This window comes from Marmota marmota, unplaced genomic scaffold, assembly GCF_001458135.2.
Source record: "Marmota marmota marmota unplaced genomic scaffold, marMar, whole genome shotgun sequence".
Taxonomy (NCBI): domain Eukaryota; kingdom Metazoa; phylum Chordata; class Mammalia; order Rodentia; family Sciuridae; genus Marmota; species Marmota marmota.
In genome coordinates this window covers 21,609,788-21,630,890 of record NW_026000093.1, presented here as the reverse complement: position 1 = coordinate 21,630,890, position 21,103 = coordinate 21,609,788, and the positions used below count along the sequence as shown (strand labels likewise).

Sequence of the window (21,103 nt, the reverse complement as noted above, 5' to 3'; positions counted from 1 at the left end):
AGGTTTTCTCCATGTCTTAGGCTATGCACTCCTTGGAGAGAACAAAGACTGAAGATTATTTACCTGTTTAAAGAAACAGGTTCTTTGTTTTGCTCACCAGGTGACCAGTGGGAGTGGTTGTGTCCAGCTGTCCTGCACACCAGGATAAGCAAGAGCAGAACTCAGAGCTACCCAGGCAATGATTTACTCTGGAGATACTCTGAAAGTGGAGCAGATGCAAATGCTGCAGCATATTAACAAGCTAGCATGGAATGCAGAACCCATCTAGCACAGATCCCCTTCACGATCCCTTGTGCTCTGCAAGTCAACGACAGGGCTGACATCGGGCACTATGTTACATCACAAACTCAAGTGGCTTTTGTGCTGTGCACTCTGAGTGTAGGGAAAAGCTGTTAGGTTACCTCTGTGCTGTGAGGGGACTTTGGTGTGACTTATCCAATCCACCACCCACAACTCTGGTGTTTAAAGACTTAGCTCCCATGTAAAATCAAACACAGCTGTTCTTTCCCCAAGACTTCTGCCATGGCTTCCCTAAGCACCAATTTTAAAAGGGAAGCATCCTGTGTTTCCTTACATGTTGTAGTTTGGTTTCCCATCACATAGAATTCTCAGTGGGTTTGTGCCAGACGTTCTCCCCTGGGGCAAAACAAGCAAGTCAGCCACCCAATGGGTTGGTGTGGTAATATTGCCACAGGAACCAAGAAAATTAAACTAAACTGAGATTTCATCTCACTGAAGTCAGATGGCAATTATCAAAAATACAAGTAACAATAAAATCAATTAAATTTTAAAAATAAAGTAACAATGAATGTTGGTAAGGATACAGGGGGGTGGGGGGAGATACACTCATACACTGCTCGTGGGACTGCAGTTGGTGCAACTACTCTGGAAAGCAGTTTGGAGATTCCTCAGAAAACTTTGAATGGAACCACCATTTGACCCAGCTATCCCACTCCTCAGTCTATACCCAAAGGACTTAAAATCAGCATACTACAGTGACACCGCCACATCAATGTTCATAGTACACAATTCACAACAGCTAAGCTAATGAAACCAACCTAGATGCCCTTCAACCGATGAATGGATAAAGAATATGTGGCATATGTACACAATGGAATATTAATCAGCCTTAAAGAATGAAATTATGGCTTTTGCCTGTAAGTGGATGGAACTAGAGACTATCATGCTAAGTGAAATAAGTCAATCCCAAAAAACCAAAGACTGAATGTTCTTTCTGATATGCAGATGCTAACACACAACAAGGAGGAATGGAGAATAGAGATTCATTGGATTAGACTAAGGGGAATAAAGGGAAGGGAGGGGGATGAGAATAGGAAAGACAGTAGAATGAATCAGGCATAACTTTCCTATGCCCATATATGAATATATAACCAGTGTAACTCCACATCAAGTACAACCACAAAAAAGGGAAGTTATATTCCATGTCTGTATAATATGTCAAAATATAGTCTACCGTCATGTATATCTAAAAAGAACAAACAACAAATTTTTAAAAAAAGAAAGAAAATGCAGAGGTCTTTGACTCCAAGAGCAGTAAGCTCAAGTCAGATCTTCTCAAGATGGCTCCCTGTTAAAAAATACTTAAGAATCTGGGAAGAATAGAGGACTTCTCCAGAGCAGTTTGCTACACAGATCCCATGTCTATTGTTGGTTTAGAATGTATTTCTGCAAGATGCCAATTTTTGTCCAAGTAATGCTTACGGGGACTCTCCCTCTGTCACCTCCACCCCCACCTTCTGTAGCCCTCCCACGTGATCAGCACTGGGGGACTCCATGTTACCCTCTTTTCCACTGTCCAAAGTCCCTGGGTTTCTCCATGTCTCTGTCCACTTTGGAATTCTCCCATACTCCCCACCTCAATATGCAGCTGCTCTCCAATGTTTTGACTCTATCTCAGGGAGAAGCAGGCGAGTGTTTGGGGTTCTTTCTAATTTGCCATCTTGTATCTCCTGTCTGTTCATATATCTTAATTCCACTCAAATTGCCAGTTCTTCCAGTGACGGAACACACAACAAACCAACCTAAGTCCTCCCCAAGTTGCACCGGCTTCCGTCCCTAACATGGTGACTTTCACATGGTAAGTGCTCAGTAAGTCAGAATCTGAGTTTTTCACACTCTGAAAACAGTTCTTGGAAAGAGTCACTAGGTTAGGTTGGTCCTCTTTAAAATGCCCCCTGAGGGGGATAGTAGAGGATAGGAAAGGCAGCAGAATACAACAGACACTAGTATGGCAATATGTAAATCAATGGATGTGTAACTGATGTGATTCTGCAATCTGTATATGGGGTAAAAATGGGAGTTCATAACCCACTTGAATCAAAGTGTGAAATATGATATATCAAGAACTATGTAATGTTTTGAACGACCAACAATAAAAATTTTAAAAAAATTAAAAATAAAATAAAATGCCCCCTGAAGCTTAACTTTAAGTCCTTTAGACCAGCAGATCCTATAAAACCCGACAACAGTTTAGCAAGGCCTAATTTGTGTTTATCATTGCAAAACTCCCTTTTTTCCTTATCCTGCTTTGGTGAGATCTTACAGGTGGTAACAAAGTATTTGGGATTTCTGGTAATTGGATAAAACCTTTACTTGATACAAAGCATGCATTTTTATTCTATTTTGAAAAGAGTTATTTTATTCTAAATATTTCTGGTTTTGTACATATTTTTTCATGAATTGATTATTCTTCCCATTATAAGGTAGTGCCATGGGAGATGATGAGGCATATACCTTATGGACCTTGTTCCCAAAGAACATACAATCTAAGAGAGTTGTTGATTCAGGCACACATGTAACAACACAAAGTCAGAAAGAGAGAAACAGAAATGCCAAATAAGTTTAAGAGGGGAGAACTTTTCTTCTAGCTGTGAGTACAAAAGAATGACTCGTTGTTCTGAAACAGTAGTTTTAAATACAGGCTGAACATTGGAATCACCTGAAGAGGTTTAAATTTAAAAAAAAAAAACTGCAGATGCAACCTAAAGAGTCTAGACAGGGAACTATGAGATCTCAGAGAGCCAGCTGGTAAAAGTTAACCTAGAGGCCTTTGGGGGAGGGTATTGGGGAGCTGGGTGAATACTGACAATGAATCTCTGCTCCTATACCTCATCCCGTAGTCAGATTGTACATCATTTTTCTTCCACACAAGCAGAACTGTTTTTATGAAGTAGATGTATTACATACCATTTTGGGCGTCTTTTTATCTTCAACAGAAGTCTTCAAGACCTGCAATTGTATTTATTCTAGTATTGATAACTCTAGACTCTGATTTTGTCTTTAGGTTTGATTTGTGCAATATTTTTGAAACAAGAAAATTAATAAGGCCAGCATACATATCGGTATGTATCTACAATGGTATAGTATTCATCCCTAGAAAGGAATGAAGTACTTGCTACAACATAGAACCTCCAAAGTATTATGCTAAGTGGAAGAAGTCGGACATAAAAGGTTTGATATTGCATAATTCAGTGTATATAAAACACCTGAAATAGGTAATTACAAAGAACTAGAAAGAAGGTTGTTGGTTGCCAACTGCTGGTTGGCAGGGAAAAGGAGAACAACTACTTAAGGGGTATAGAGTTTTCTTTCAAAATAATGAAACTGCTTTGAAACTGGATAAAAGTGGTGGTTGCATGACATTATAAATGTGCTGAACACCATTGAATCATTCACTTTAAAATGGCTAATTTTATATGAATTTACTTCAATAATATAATATATTAAAGCCTGTTTGACATCTAGAAGAGGGAAACCTACATCAGCCATAGGAGAGACTCCTCAGAGAAGATAACATCTGAAAAAACACCTGAAAGACAGGAAGGATTTCAGCTAAGTAGAGAAGGGAGAAGTTAGAGGAGGAGAAATAAAGGAGAAGAGAAAATGTGTTGCAGAAGGATATTATGTGTGTGGTGATTTAATAATATAACACTGATGTTTTTAAATATTTCTCCACCTTCATTAAAGCAGGTTGATAAATATGTATAAACATCTATTTGTAAGGAACAATAATAGACAAAGTCCTATCAACAAAATAAAACTAGCATTTATTGATCAACTTCTGCATGATAGATATTGTGCAGATATTATCCCAATTCACCCTTTAAGCAGACCTAAGAGATAAGTATAATTAACTCTATCTTATATATAAGAACATGTAAGCCCAGAGAAGGTAGGTAACTTTCCCAAAATTACATAGCTTACCAAACTCAATGAGACATGATTCAAACCTTAGTATGTCTGACTCTAGAGCCCTGGTTCTGGTCACCAAAGCAGGTTGCAAATCATGAAGGATATTACAGCTGTTGAAGTTAAGTAACTGGTTGAGACATCGGTATAATAGACATCATAATGATAATCCCTGGTGGGGGGGGGAGGTGTGCATAGAAACATAGAACTGGAACAGACCTGGACAGAAACGGAATCCCACATTCCAGATCCCAGTGACAGAAGTACAGGTAAGGAGGAGAAGGATTAGATGTCACTTTCTCCTCCTGAAACTCTTACCCATTCTCAATGCACTGCCAAGAGCAACTTTGTCTGCACCCTGTCACCCACTAGAGCACTCCACACATTCTATGGGGTTTTTTTGTTATGTTTTGTTTTTTGTAGTGCTGAGGATTGAACCCAGGGCCTTGTGCCTGCAGTGTAAGCACTCTACCAACTGAACTATATCCCCAGCCCTCTATGTCTGTTGTTTTTTTCTTATTCACATCCTAGTTCCATCACTTATTAACTTTGGGTAAATAAATTACACAAAGTTGTGCAAGTGTCTGTGCCTCTGTGTACACAATTGAAAAACTGGAGTGCTTAATAATAGCAAGTGCTTGATAAACGTTGTTTTTGTTGTTGTTGTACTATTATTTCTCTTACCAAGAATTCTCAGTTTCTAAAATACAAGAACCAAGTCTTTCTTTTTTCTTTCTTTTTCTCTCTCTTTTTTTTATCTCTCTCTCTTTCTTCTTCCTTTCCCCACGCCCATTTCACCCACCCACCCCCAGCTGTTAGCACAAAGCCTGGAACACAGGTGAGAAATGGAAAATTCTAAGCCAAAGTGATAATGAACCCAGCTTTGGCCTGATTACCAGGATTTTCAAGACTGAGGCTATGAGGGTCTTCTCTCCTTTAATAAACTCTTTATACCTGTGAAATAGATTATCAGTCCTCAAATACTTATTAAATACCCATTGTCAGGCCTGGCACAGAAGATACAGGATTCTTTAAATTGCAAGGGCTAGAATTTAGTTCCAAATGTTGATTCATCATTCAGGTTAGACAAGGAAATAAATACGAACATACACACTGTACAGCCTCCAGAGAAATACCTGGGTAATGTCAAAGTTGTGTCTATCCTGACAAAGAAAACATCGCTACTCATGTACAAAACAAACTATGATCCATTAGCTCAGCCTAGAAGGTCTTTTTGGCTCCAAAAAAGCTGGCACCTAAACAAGTCTTTTAGTCATACTGCCAAAAGATACCTGGCCAATACATTTTAACATCCTTCCTTGTTTTCTTTCGGACATATTTCAGTAATTGCCTGTCTTCAGGTACAAAATGCTTACAGGAAGTGATTAATCTTTCATGAGTCTATTCTACTATTCCTTAACTCCGTATAGTAAAAGCTTAAAGGACAGATACCCTCATGTCAGTGCATGCTTCAAGGAAAGAAAACTTAATGGGAGATAAATCTGATCACATGATACCAGCCGATGATGAAACCTCTTTCTTAAAAGAAAGCAACCCAACAAGACAAAACCACCCCCTGAGGGAGAAGCCCACCTCTAAACTTAAAACCTAACTTTTTTTTTTTTTCTGGTAGGAGGCCAGATGGGATCCTCGGACATCATGAGACACTACAGCTGGAAGCTGAGTGGTTGATCTGTACCCCTAGCCCCCAACATGTAGATACTGGAGATCAGAAAGGCTCTTGTTTGCTGTCTGAAGCAGGTGTGGTCGGACTAAATGGGGAGAAGATGTCCAGCTGGAAGAACCCATCAACCAGCTGCCCAGGGCAGTCTGCTTAGATAAATACCACCTGTTACTAAACAGCCAGAGAAAAATTAGTCATATCCCAGGAACCTGCTGCTTCTCTGTCTATTGTGCTGAGCTTTTGTGTCTTTCCACATCCCAAATCCCATGTGTGTCTCAGAGCACAGTCATAGCCACTGTGCTTAATTTGATTCTGGACAATGACAGAGGCCTTTGAAGCATTAGGCTTGACTCTTTTCTGGGGGCTTGGAGCACATGCAGGAGAGAATAATAAACAACACATGAAAGAAGAGGGCAATGACCCCAAAAGGCACCTTTTAACTCAAAAATTACAGTCCCCTACAGAGTCTGGCCACCCTGAAAGATGGTACAGAGCCCTGTCCTCTATGCCACATTCTCTCTCTCACTGTCCCCAGCAGAAGCAATCTCCTTTGAACACTGAGCGTATCGGACTCTCCCTTGCTCCTGTCCTTTCAGTACCTGGAACATCTTCTACATTTTCCAAGTCCCATTCTCATGACCTGAGTCAGATCCTGCTTCTCCTAGAGTCTCCCCTAAAAATATTTTAGCTCAAATGATTTTCTCTGAACTCTTTTCACATTAGAAACCTGTATTGTACCTATTCTATTCCTGTCCCAAGTAAATCTTCCTTCCCCATCTGCACTATCTAAAGCAGAACCCGTGCTGTGCAGTCTAACCCATCATCCAACACAAAGGTACATACTGACTAAAAAAATGGGCTTGCAACTGAAATCATGCTGACCTCGAAAGTTATTCTAGGATGAAGGAAATACAAAATACTAGAACTAAATTGAGATACTACTGGAAAAAGCCTTTAATGATTTTTATTTCAAGGCTACTAAAAAGTCAATGTGCTGGAAGTCCTGGACATGGAGCCAGAAGGATTGGAACTGTATCCTAGTTTTTTTTCTATCAACTTTATGGCCTTGATCCTTTTAACAGTATCAGTTTCCTTCTCTGTAAAATGGAGGCAATGCTGAGAAAGTCAGCAGAGTGTTGGAAAATCCAGTGAGGCCATTCATGATTACAGTGTTCCTATGCATTACAAAAATCATGCATCCATGGCTCCTTAGTAAACTACAAAATTCCCTCAATGTCAAACTGATTAGAATGAAATGACAGATTATTCTAGGACCGATTTTTTTAGGCTTCACAAACTTGACTAAGAATCATCAGGAAACGTATAAAACTAAAAATTGCTGGATCTCAATTTTAGATTCAGTAGGTCTGGGTAGGCAAACATGAATCTAACAATTAGTCAGGCGTCAAACTAGTGAATTAAGTCATTTTTGTTCACATTTGTTTTGCTCAGCACCTGACTAATGAATAGTTATTGGAGTTGTAGCCTTTTACAAACATATCTCAAAGTAAAATAAAAACATCAATAATGATGGATGGTGCTATCCAACTTAAAATAGGTTTTATCGATCAAATCTTTCTTCTAATTAAAATCTATATTGTCACACACACACACACACACACACACACACATATGCAGGATGTTAATGTGGTGTGTGTGTGTGTGTGTGTGAATTTCCTGGAGGTATGTGCCTTAATTACTCAGTATTCCGGAACCTCTCATATATCAATTTATCTCTGTAATCTGATCATTTGCTGCAGTTTGGGTATGTCCCATTTCTACTCCTCCACAAAGTTCATTCATGTTTGAAAAATAATTACTCCAACCTAGAAATAAGACAGTATACTTCACAACAATAAAATAAATGACATACTAAGAGAAAATCCTAAGTGTGTGAAAATTATGTTTTAAAGAAGTAAATTTGGAAACTTTCTTTCATTCTAAACTCTGTCTGGATCAAGCAGCCTTGAACTGAGAACGCAGGAACTTCTAAAAGAGCCCTCAACCCAGGACATTTTCATTCCTCATTTGGGCAGGAGTCAAGGCAATCGACAGTGGTTTAGACTAAACAGGAAGAAAACCAGCTCAATTAATGGTACAGACAGGAATAGTCATCCCTTCTAGAAACAACAAAAGTTTGAAAAGAATTTAGTTGCTGAGAGTTGGCCAACACACACAATAAATACATCTCCCATGTCTTTCCAATGTATCCAGTAAATATACAAGATTTACAATCATTGTATTGCATCTACATGCTCTGACAGAGAATTCACAAATATTGAATCAATCTCTTTTTTTAAAATCACCCCAGACATGGCCATAGTACAGAGAAAACCAAGCATCCGTTTGCCTGGGCCCCTCCTGTGTAAGGAAAGCCACTAACTCATTCACAGGGGCAGATTGTTTCAACATAATTGAATGAAGTAAACTTGGGGAAATACCTGACATTGCCAACTTGACCTCTGCTAAGCCTTTTGAACTTCAATCACTGTCCTCCAACACAAAGCCTTCTATTAGGGTTTCAGCTATTTCCCCTGATTACACAGGTAGCTTATCTTAAGGATTCCATGGTTTCAGTTATCATTTCTGACCTGATTGTGAGACAAGCATTATTTCCGTGCTGGGTTTTATGACTAAGCCTGCAGAGGTATTTTCTGGTTCTATTGAGTAGAGAGCATCTCATTTCAGTTTCTTATCCACTAAGACCTGATAAGTTATTCTAAAGAAGAAATAAATGGCTTTAATTTAGAAAAACACTAGTAAAGTAGCTCCCATGAATTAGCACTAGTCAGAAACTGTCCAAATCATAAACTTTGAGGGGTTTTTTAGTGGATTTTAAAGTTAAAATATAATTTGTAACACGAGGCAAGAAAGATAAAGATTGTTCCCAACAAAAAAGGTGCAGAAGGTAAAAGCAAAACAGCTTAAATTTTTCAGTCAGGATTACTTATTCCACATCTTGTTCCCTTATAATAGCAGTAAAAATTGAGATTAAAGTTTGAAATTTTTGTTTGTTTTTTTGCCATTCTGGCATCCAATCCAGGGCCTTACTCATTTGAATAAATTCTCCATCCAGGCAAATAAAAGGTGCTAGGAATCTGATGTTGAGAATGTGAACAGTACTTAAATGATGTTTCATTCTAACTAAGCAACTATCTTTCTTACTCTTAATTCTAGACTACCGCACCTTTTAGAAATTCCCCAGACAGATTTCATTCATCCAATCTCTTATTACAAAGGGAAACAAATATGATTTTTCCCTCAGAAGACTGTCAGTGACTAAAAAGATTGCTAACAGCCATTGCCAGCAAATATGTGGAGGAAATATATGTTCATATAGTGTGGGAGGAAGAGTAGTACAAATTGTGTTGAAAGTGATTTGGTTGGTAATATCTACTGAAGCTTGAAATGGGCATACTTTGCAAGGCTATTCACTGAAGAATTGTTTATAATGGCAAAAAGAGGAGAAACTTTAAACAGGTTCAACAGTAACAATATACAGACATTAAAAAGCCAGAAAGTCCTTTCGAAGTGACCTAAGAAATGCCTATAGTGCATTTTGAGTAAATAAAGCTCAAAATAAATTCTAGATTATTTAGTAATATTCCAACTTAGGGTATCAAATGTGTATAAACTGAGGAAACATAAAGGATATACATCAAACAGAGAGCCAACAGTTACTAACCCTGACAGGAAAAAAAATATATAGCAATGGGTAGAAATGATCCTCAGCTTCTTGTTTTATAAAATCCAAATATACAGAGGAGGATGACTGAATCTTGCTTTATTTTTATTTTTCAGTACATTTCAAAATATTTAACCTCGAAAAGCACTTTAAAACCAGAAACCTATCACTCAATAAATATAAAAGAAGTACATATTTATCTTGTTATTTGCAGATAAAAAAAATCTACAAAATAAATGGCCTCTTAAATTTTGAGAGAATTCCATTTGTTGAACTGAGTTATATCAAGTTGAATTCTTTTCCTTAGCCATTTCTTGTCATTCATATTCAGTCAGTATAAATATACTAAACATGCAGATTTTATTTCTTTTTGAAGATTTAAAATACTAATTTGTTGAAGGATACATGCATTATTTAATTCTCATCCCTGCATTATAATAAACTTACATGCACTATATTATTTATATGTTATATTATTATTGTCTTTGTCATCAGTATAAGTTTACATTTCCATAGTTAACTCAAGAAAGTTTATTGTATTGCCTGATCCATTAAATGGAAATTTTTATCCTTGTTTAAGTAGAATTACGAAGGACTAATGGAGGGAATATTAGAGTAGTCACAAAACTTGCTTTGACTGAGTTGTTTTGTTTTGCTTATAAAAGTAAAGCACCATGATTTTATCCAAATTTTATTAAAATAAAAGAGAGTGTAACACAGCAGGGCTTTGTTCACAGTTTCTAAAACTATATACCTTATTGCTGAGACTGCCTAAATTTCTTATCAAACCAAAAACATGAACATTAGCTAACCAAACAAGTCCCTATAGCCTCATAAGTGTCACAGAGAGAGGTTAATATTGCCCAAAAAAGTACATGAAATCTATTATTTCTGCCAAAAGTGCCTGGAATTTCCTGGCATTCCATTTCATCAGAATATTGGTTTAACAAGGTAGCTGAACAATGTCCAAGAAGGCAGGGGTCTCAGGAGTTAATATTTATTATAACATCCACACAATTAGGACAATATATAGCTCTACTTGAAGTCTTTTTACATACAGAAATATGTTTGAATTAATGTTTATCCAATTTTCCCTTCTCTTTGTGCCCTTCCCTTTATGAGTACTACTACTAATTTGGATTTGAGCAATTTAATTTTCCTCAGCTTTGGGTTTTATTCTGCAAGATGGGAGTAAACTTATCACATAATGTTTACTATGAGAATCAGGTGAATAGGTCACTCAAAACAGCTCATCAGTGCCCCATTACTGTGCATTCTTTTATAATTAATAGATATTCATAGAAGCAATACTGAATTAAGAGGCAGTACTGTTTATGTGGCTATAGGAAGGCGCTTCTCAATCTCAAGAGAATATGAAAAGCAAAGCTGAAATGTTCAAAGTAAAGATTTCTGGGTCCTACCCACCAAAGTTTCTGATTCATTCAATCTGGGATTAAGTGTAGGACTCTTCAATTTTCATAAGCACCTCCAAGTGACTCTGATGAGAAGCAGTGATGTTGGGGAAGAGTAGAGGACCTTAAAGAAGAGAAATGGAAGGTATGTCCCTGCTACCCGGAGCTTTCATTCCTTTACTAACATTAACTACTTTTGCCTGACTCTAAGGCCAAGAAATCTTTGCTTAATTTATATTTATATTATGCCAGCAAAGACAGAAAAAAAATAGAATAAGAATTTTTTCCCACTTTTATTTCTCACTTTAACTCTGCCTACATTCTCTTTCCTTTTTTTAAGTCTACATATTATATTATAAATAGTTTATTTTTTTATTTTTTTCATACATATACTTTGTATAATGATGTTCATCACATTCTACCATCCTTGCTAATCCCCTACCTCCTTCCTTACCCTCCCACCCCTCTTCCCTATCTAGAATTCATCTATTCCTCCCATGCTCTCCCTCCCTACCCCATTATGAATCAACCTCCTTATATCAGAGAAAACATTTGGCATTTGTTTTTTGGGATTGGCTTCCTTCACTTAGATTTATCTTCTCCAACACCATCCATTTACCTGTAAATGCCATGATTTTGTTCTTTTTTAGTGCTGAGTAAAATTCCATTGTGTATATATGCACATTTTTTTTATCCATTCATTTACTGAAGGGCATCTAGTTTGGCTCCACAGTTTAGCTATTATGAATTGTGCTGCTATAAACATTGATGTGGCTGTGTCCCTGTAGTATGCTTTTTTAAGTCCTTTGGATATAGTCCAAGGAGAGGTTTAGCTGGGTCAAATGGTGGTTCCATTCCCAGTTTTCCAAGGAATCTCCATACTGCTTTCCATATTGGCTGCACCAATTTACAGTCCCACCAGCAGTGCATGAGAGTATATTTTTCTCCACATCCCTGCTGACACTTATTGTTTCATAATATCTGCCATTCTGACTGGAGTGAGAAGATATATTAGAGTAGTTTTGATTTGTATTTCTCTGATTGCTAGAGATGATAAGCATTTTTTCATATATTTATTGATTGATTGTATATCCTCTTGTGAGAAGTGTCTGTTTAGTTCCTTAGCCCATTTGTTGATTGGGTTATTTGTTTTTTTGGTGTTTAGCTTTTTGAGTTCTTTCTATACCCTAGAGATTAATGCTCTATCTGATTGTGAGGGGTAAAAATTTGCTCCCAGGATGTAGGCTCTCTGTTCACCTCACAGATTGTTTCTTTTGCTGAGAAGAAACTTTTTAGTTTGATTTCATACCATTTATTGATTCTTGATTTTAATTCTCACACTATAGGAGTCTTATTAAGGAAGTTGGGACCAATCCCACATTTCAGATGAAGATTAGGGCCTACTTTTTCTTCTATTAGACGCAGAGTCTCTGATTTAATTCCTAGGTCCTTGATCCATTTTGAGTTAAGTTTTGTGCATGGTGAGAGATAGGGGTTTAATTTCATTTTGCTGCATATGGATTTCCAGTTTTCCCAGCACCATTTGTTGAAGATGCTATCTTTTCTCCAGTGCATGTTTTTGATATCTTCACCATTTGTTGAAGATGCTATCTTTTCTCCAGTGCATGTCTAATATAAAATAGTTGTAATTTTGTGGGTTAGTCTGTGTGTCCTGTATTCTGTACTATTGGTCTACCAGCATGTTTTGGTGCCAATACCATGCTGGTTTTGTTATGATTGCTCTGTAGTATAGTTTAAGGTCTGGTATAGCGATACCACCTGCTTCACTCTTCCTGCTTAGGATTACTTTAGCTATTCTGGGTCTCTTACTTTTCCAGATGAATTTCATGATTGCTTTTTCTATTTCTATGAGGAATGCCATTGAGACTTTGATCAGAGGTGCATTAAATCTATATAATGCTTTTAGTAGTATGGTCATTTTGATAATATTAATTTTGCCTATCCAAGAGCAAGGTAGATCCTTCCATCTTCTAAGATCTTCTTTGATTTCTTTAGGGTTCTATAGTTTTCATTGTATAGATCTTTCACCTCTTTTGTTGATTCCCAAGAATCTTATTTTTTTTAAGATATTGTGAGTGGGGTAGTTTTCCTCATTTCCTTCTCAGAGGATTTGTTACTGATATACAGAAATGCCTTTGATTTATGGGTGTTGATTTTATATCCTGCTACTTTGCTGAATTCATTTACTAGTTATAGAAGTTTTCTGGTGGAGTTTTTTGGCCTACATTCTCTTTCAATTTTAATGCAATCCTATATTTCCTAAGTGCTCTCGGTGTTTCATTGCTTTATGTCTGGATTGCCATTAGACACTAACACTGGTTTCTTCTGACACTTGTAGAATATGACAGGGAAACGGAGGATAATTGTTGAAGACCTGTGCATTTCATTCCTATCCACTAATTCCCAATCTAAACTCATCCAGAGTCCCACCAGTACTCAGAATTCACAGTAGCCCCTATGTTCTCTATGTTAGTGGAGAAATTACTCACTGGCCCACTTCTCCTGCACAGTAATCCTACTTAGAGTTACCTCTCCTGCTGAACAGTGAGCCTAATGAATATTTTGCAACACCAACTTTGACCCTAGGCCAGCTGCTATCAAATTTTGCTGAACATACCTATCCTTAAGGGTCCAGCTCAAATTATGACATTTTCCAGTAAATGGAATGAAATGAAGAATATCATGCTATGTTAAATAAGCCAAACTCAGAAACTCAAAGGCTGAATGTTTTCTCTCTTATGCAGAAGTTAGAATAAAATAAAGGAAAGGCGACGGGAAGGATAAAAGCAATCATAAAACTTTAATCCCAATAAAACTTTAATCCCAATAAAAGGAAGATCAGCAGTGGAGAAGAAGAAAGTCGAGAGGCAGAGTGGAGGGATGGTAAGGATGGGCAATGCAAAAATGAATTCTTAAAAAATCATGTCATGTGCATGTATAATTACACCACAGAGAATTTCATCTTTATGCATAAATAAAAAGAACCAATCAAATATCAATAAATAGACAAGTGAGGACTGGGGTTGTGGCTCAGCGGTAGAGCACTTGCCTAGCATGTGTGAAGCCCTGGGTTTGTTCCTTAACACCACATAAAATAAATAAATAAAATAAAGATATTGGTTTCAACTACAACTAAAAAATAAATAAAAATAAATAGACAAGTGAAAGGAAGGTCTAGTAGAGGGAGGAGAATGGGAGAAGGGAGGGAAGACTGATAGGTTCATGAACTAAAATCAAATTCCATGCATGTATGAGTTTGGCAGGATGAACCCAACAGCTATGTATAACTATACAGCTCTAATAAAAAAAAATATTCATTTTAAGGGAAATACACACACAGAGTCCAGTTCATGCTAGGCACAGTAGTGCACATCTATAATCTCAGCTACCTGGGAGGCTGAGGCAGGAAGATCACAAGCTTGAGGCCAGCCTGGGCAACTTAGCACAAATAAGAAAATTTTATTTTCTTATCTCAAAATAAAATTTTTAAAAGGGGTGGGGTTGTAGTTCAGTGGTAGAGTGCTTGCTTAGCATGCCTTCAAGCCTTGGGTTTAATCCCCAGCACTATAATAACAAAAATAAATTAAGTTCAAATGCTATATTCTATGAATTCATCTCTGATCTTCTTAGATGAAATTAATTTTCCCTGTCCCAAATCCTATCTGATGCTAACTGACATGTCTACTTCTCCATTGCTGCCCCTTATCTAATTTAATTCTGTCTTAAATTGTTAGCAGACATTATTCATATTCTGCCATCATATTTTGTTGTCATTTATATTCATTAATACTTACATTAATTCATAACAACAGCATTCATATTTTAATTAGTCATTTAAATTGCTTTGGGAAAGAGATCATATCTACTTCCATGACTAACACAATAATATGTACACAGGCAGCCATTAACAAGTGTTTACTGAATTCACTAAGATGTGTAGAAAGCTTTGAGGTCTTTAGTGAACAGAACCAAGACAGCTAATTATCTATTTACTCAGCTGTCTCTAGAGTATATACATAAAATACAAGAATATTATAGCTAAAAGAGTCTTAGAGACTATTTATTGCTAGATTGTCATTTTACCCATTTACTAGGCATCACACAGTAACTTAGTATCAGGTCCAGGACTAAAACAGAGATCTAATGTCTCCTAGGCCAGTCTTCATCCCACCACAGGACCTGGTCAGTCATCCAGACTTGATCAAAAATTGTAGACGGATACATCTGGATCTCTTATAATCATTGTAGAAAACCATGCTCACATAGTTTATTACTGCATACCTTCTAGTACTCTTCATATGGATATAGAATACACGGATCTCATTAACATGAGCATTGCGGTTTATAGTTTCATTTCTCATTCTGGTTAAATGAATTGGCCTTCCAATTTTTTTGAAGTTTAAACTTGAAGCAGATTTCATACTTCCTGGAAATGATTCAACTACTGCAGATATTTATTTAAGCATGAGAAAAATGAATTTCTCAGTCTAAATGCTAGTACAGTAAAATCTACTAAGCAAGAGTAATTAGCAATATGACCCGCCAAACTTGGAACTAACTGGCTCAGGTCAAGGTGAATACCAGATTTAGCCTCTGCATTTAAAGCGTTCACTTGAGCAGAAAGGGGGCTAAAGCTCTGATGGTGATGCTATCTGGCACACGGACTACAACATTCTGAACCATATCCCCACTATCAGGTCCTCCCATCTTGGTCTCCGAGTCTAAGTGGTGACGACAGCCATTAGAGAGACACTGCTAAAAATGAAGTGCTGACGAGAAACAGGATTTATAATCCATTACCAATCCCATGAGCCACGCCATGAACCGTTAACTAGACATTTTATCACGTTGGTTGCCACTCTCCGAATTTTCTCTAATTTGTCTCTTTTTCAACATGTGGTATCCCAAACTAAAAGCAGTTGAAAACTGTCCAGCCAAGACCAGAACCAAGTAGCTTGAAATAATTCTTTTTCTGGTTTAAAACATAGTGCTTCCATTAACACAGCCTGATATCATTTTCAGAAGATTTGAGGGGGTCTCTCTTTTTTAATAAATCATGCAATTTTATTGACCTTAATAGCTTTCAAAATATGCCACAGCATGGAGTGGCAACTTGTGACCCCAATAGCAAAGTGGATTAACTAAGTTGTCTGTAATGGCCACTAAGCCCTCTCATTAGACACATCCCCACCCAACCCTCCTCAAAGAGGCTTTCTATCCTCGATTCAGCCAACAAATATTAGAGGCCCATCTCATCTATCTGTTGCCTATTATTCTTCACTACAGTGTGAAAAGTTAAAGTCTTAGTAGCTACAGGTTTACATAACCTACTTCACTCTACCTACAATAGCCACTTACTAATTCTAGGTTTCTACATTTTTAAAATGATTCTTGAAATCAGAAAAGATTCAAACCCCAAAGAAATGAAGTAACTCTACCTATTAGGTGTTTGTCTTCTACTGATGATTGGATTCTGAAGTTAGTATCAAATACAAACCTCAAATCTAGTTCAACTTACCATTGGAAATCTTAAGAAGGTGCTTGTGACAGAATTCTAGAGGTGGCCTCCTCTGCTTAACATCCCCTAGTTTTCAAACACTAGTGTAAGTACTAGAATGAAGGTATTTTGCAGATGCTAAGTCAGTTGTCTTGAAGATATGGAGTTTATCTGAATAGGCCTGACCCAACCAAGTGAGCCCTTTAAAAGCACTACCTTTCCTCCGGCTAGGAGCAGAAGAGGAAGTCAGAAAGATACAAAGTACCAGAAGGATTCAATGAGCTATTGATGGCCTGAAGATGGAAGAAATCACATGCAAAGACTGGCAACTGCCCTCTTACTGCTGAGAGCAATTCCTGGCCAACAGCCAGCAAGGAAACATAGACCTTGGTCTTACAACTGCAAGGAACCCAAATTCTGCCAACAGCCTAAATCATTCTGGAAGGGGATTCATACCTAGAGTTTCCAGATAAGATCCCAGACTGACCAACACCTTGATTCAGTCCTGTGAGACTCTAAGCAAAGGCCCCAGTCAAGCCAGTCCAGACTTCTGATCTAAAGAACTAATAAATGGGTGTTGGGTAAGTGCTAAGTCTGTGGTAATATTCTACAGAAAGAGAAAATAAATGCACTGCCACATGGAATTCTCTGGATCTGTACTGTTCAATGCAGCAGCATGAAATAATGTAGTTTAAATTAACTTTAATTAGTTTAAATTCCTTTCCACACTAGGCAGACTTCAAGTGTTCCATAGCCACATGTGGTTCCTAGTCACTTATACTGGAACTGTAGACTATAGAACTCTTTCTTATCATCATGAAAAGTTTTATTGCACTGCTCTGGAAAATCCAAAAGAACCTGTTTTCATGCAGCTTTGACCCAGATGACCATTTCTTTGGTTGAATAGTAAATGATATCATATCGCCCTTACCCACCATGTGGTAAGAAAAATACCATAATTGCACCAGCCTGGTGAGATGCTCACATCAGGAGATGCAAAGGGAACCAAGACTAATCAAGGGAACTAGATTCCCGCCTTCCATTTCCTGCTTACCCCCAGATGCATAATCCAAGTGTGGAATGGTGGGTAGAATCTATAATAGTATCTCGACCCTATCTCTCCCAACTCATAGGTTTGACTTGTTTTAATTTAATGTGTCTATGATGTTATTCCACATGGCCTTCCCATCCCTTCTTTGCAGAAGGATGACTATCATGTCTGTGCCTGCCAAAAGGAGAAAACAAACTGGGGCTAACTTTGGAGTCTGACCAGCCTGGCAGAAGAATACTATGGTCATCTAACATCAAACCCAGGGAACTTTGACCCTGGCTCATAGTGAAGAGATAATGTGAGGGTTCAAACCAAGGAAGGACACCCAGGTTTTAAGATGGCAGCAATTATAGATATCAACTAAAGCACAGATGATAAGCCACAGAATTCCTTTGCTGAAAGGTGATAAAATTTAAACCAGTGTTACGTTAGGCATTATTATTATTTGCATATATTTCAGGAACTTAAAAAGCGAATCAGATTTTAAGTCATTTTGCTTTTAGGTCATTTGTGCACATTTTGTATCTGTGATTACTAACAATTAAGCCTCTTTTATTTTGCAACAGATGTGTTCATCCCACAGGGGGTGTGCTTAATAATGTCTATAAGGCCATGACAAAACTATACAGTCAAACGCCAAAATGTCCCGATAAAACTTAGGTAGAGGGAAGTAAAAGGAGGGGAAGGCAGGGTATGTGGGGATAAGAAAGATAGTAGAATGAAACAGACATTATTACTTTATGTATGTATGTGACTGTATGACCAATGTGATTCTACAACATGTATATCAGAAAAATGATAAATTATATCCCATCTATGTATGATATATCAAAGTATATAACTGCATTCTACTGTCATGTATAGCTAATTAAAACAAATTTTTAAAAACTTGGAAATCATAGTTTTACTTGAACCCTGGCAAGAAAGAAAAATAAAGGAATTAAATAAAAGTCTCAAGTCTGGACTCAAGTCATTCCAGGAAAATGGGGGGAAGAACCAGATACCAGGGCCCTGGGAAGATGAAGAAAACAGGGAAACTGCACAAAAGACCCAAAGGGCCCAACACCTGCACATAGTTCCAGGCAGGCAATAAACAAGGATTAATGGTCAGCTCCAGGATTAGGCTATAGCTCCAGGCTCAAATGGACTCTGGAGCTCAGTTCAGTGTTATTGAGGTAGATACAAGACAGCAGACAATTTCCAGACTATTTCTCCTATAATAGAGAAGAGGGTTTCCTATCTACCACCAGATCCAGTACCCACTGACCCATGACCTAAGCCAGGAGGTATAAACATCATTGTAGAATGATGCAGCCAAGGGCTGGGGATATAGCTCAGTTGGTAGAATTCTTGCCTCGCATGCACAAGGCCCTGGGTTCAATCCTCTGCACCACAAATATATATTTGCAGCCAAGATAGCAATAAGCTGGCCAAGGGCTGGGTAGTGTTGTGGTCTGAGTGTCAGTTGAAACCTCATCCCCACTGTGGTGGTATTAAAAGGTGAAGCCTTTGGGGAAGTGATTAAGTCATGAGGGCTCCACCTTTGTGAAGGGGATTCATACCCTTATAAAACAGGCTTCAGAAAGCTGTCTGGCCTTTCTCTCCCTTCAGCTACATGAGGATACAGCATTTATCCCCTCCTGGAACACAGTAACAAGGTAACATCTTGGAAGCAGAGCAAGGCCATTGCCAAACACCAAATCCGCCCATGCCTTGATCTTGAACTTTCCATCTTCCAGAACTGTGAGAAATGAACTTCCATTAGTGATAAATTACCCCATCTCAGGTGGGGGTTATAACAGCATGAACAGACTAAGAGAGGTGGGGACCGGAAAAGAGATCCCACCCACTGCCCTGCACTCCTGATTTCATTGCTCAGTACACAGGAGGTTCTCTGCCCCAAAACAGTTCATCAGTGGCACCCTTTCCTCTCCTCTGTTACTTTCTGCTTCTCACTGCTTGTCTGGACACTTACTTACTTACTCTGTGTCCCATTTTTTCTTAGCTTAATGTCAAATAACTCCAGCTCAGGATCTTACAACTCTTTTAGACAAGATCCCTTGTATATGAGTATACAGTATACATAACACATACACATTGTATGATACACACACAGAGAGTTATTCCTCAGAATATGTGGGGAATTGGTTCCAGGACCACCCACTGGTAACAAATTCCATAGATGCTCAAGTCCCTTATATAAAATGGTGTAGTTTTTGTATACAGCCTATGCGTATCCTCCTATGTACTTTAAATCATCTCTAGGTTATTTATAATACCTAACATAATATAATTGGCATGTAAATACTTGGTATACTATATTGTTTAAGGCATAATGACAAGAAAAAAGTGTCTACGTGTTCAGGACAGATGCAACTCTTTTTTATCCAAATATTTTCAATACAAGGTTAGTTGAATCTATGGATGTAGAAACCACTGTAATGAACTCAACATCCTAAAAGTTCATATAACCTTCCTAAACCCACACACTTAATGGCAACATAAGTTGTGAAAGCCAAGTGTCCCAAGTCTCCTGACTCCCAGGCAGATGACTTGGTCTTATCCTACCTGCAGCTGTTCTAAACTTCTCTGATTAATTTCAAAGGCATTTCATTTCCACAGGTTGGTAGGACAGCCTTCCATCACTGGATTAAAAGCTGATCTTCAGATACTAAGTTGCTTGTACATATTTTTTCTGTGTGATTGAAATAAATAGTGGTTGAAACAAATAGTTTTCCTCTGTTATAATCTGGGCTCAGCTTGAAGTAAATCAGAGGAAATATATGTATTTACCAAACTATGTTCTGAGGAAAACCAGCAACCTTATTTTATGAAAAAAAAATGTTTAGGTTTTAGGTCTATTTGGGGAAAGTTGGGTTGAGAAAAAGAAAAGGCTTCCAATAGAAAACATATCAAAGCCTTTAATAGGTGGATACAATAAATCTATAAGATTAGTTATAACGTATGTGAAATATTTTTCCACTGGAATAACCATTGCCATCTTGAAGACATAAGTATTGCACAGAACATAATTAGGGAAACATTGTCATAGTGTTTAGAAACATTAATCATATACTCTTTTTAAAATATTTTTTAGTTGTAGTTGTCAATGGACCTGTTATTTTCTTTATTTATTTTTATGTGGTGCTGAGGATTGAATCCAGGGCCTCTCATATGCTAGGCAAGTGCTCTGCCACTGAGCTACATCACCAGCCCTATAATCTGTATTTACAATGTATATGAAAATGCTTGATAAATCAGTCTCTGAAATTAGTGTCTCCCACCATCTTCTCATTCATTTCAGAAATCCCTATTATTTTTTCACTTGGTTTTCCAGATACCTGTCTGTTCTAGGTATTCATTCCTCCCCTCCTTCCTGTGCCCCAACTCACTTCTTTCCCACATACCAATAGTGTCTCTTGATTATCACAATAGGCTCCTCGGCAGTCTTTGCACACTGCTTTTCCTTCTCACCTCTTAGTTACTACCTGTTCCTCCTGTCAGTCCTGTTGATTCCCTTTTCCTAACTCTTAGTTTGCATTAT

General features: G+C 37.7%; 1 long non-coding RNA gene across 1 annotated transcript in view; it reads right to left on the bottom strand.

Moving 5' to 3' along the window:
• The window catches only part of LOC125610575, a 77,970-nt gene extending 57,721 nt beyond the window's left edge, over nucleotides 1-20,249 (bottom strand). The window contains exons 1-2 of the long non-coding RNA XR_007340578.1: nucleotides 20,128-20,249; nucleotides 3,208-3,249 (exon numbers count right to left, since the gene is read on the bottom strand). This is a non-coding gene — a long non-coding RNA (uncharacterized LOC125610575). The remainder of the gene's footprint in view (nucleotides 1-3,207; nucleotides 3,250-20,127) is intronic.
• Between the last annotated feature and the right edge of the window lie 854 nt (nucleotides 20,250-21,103).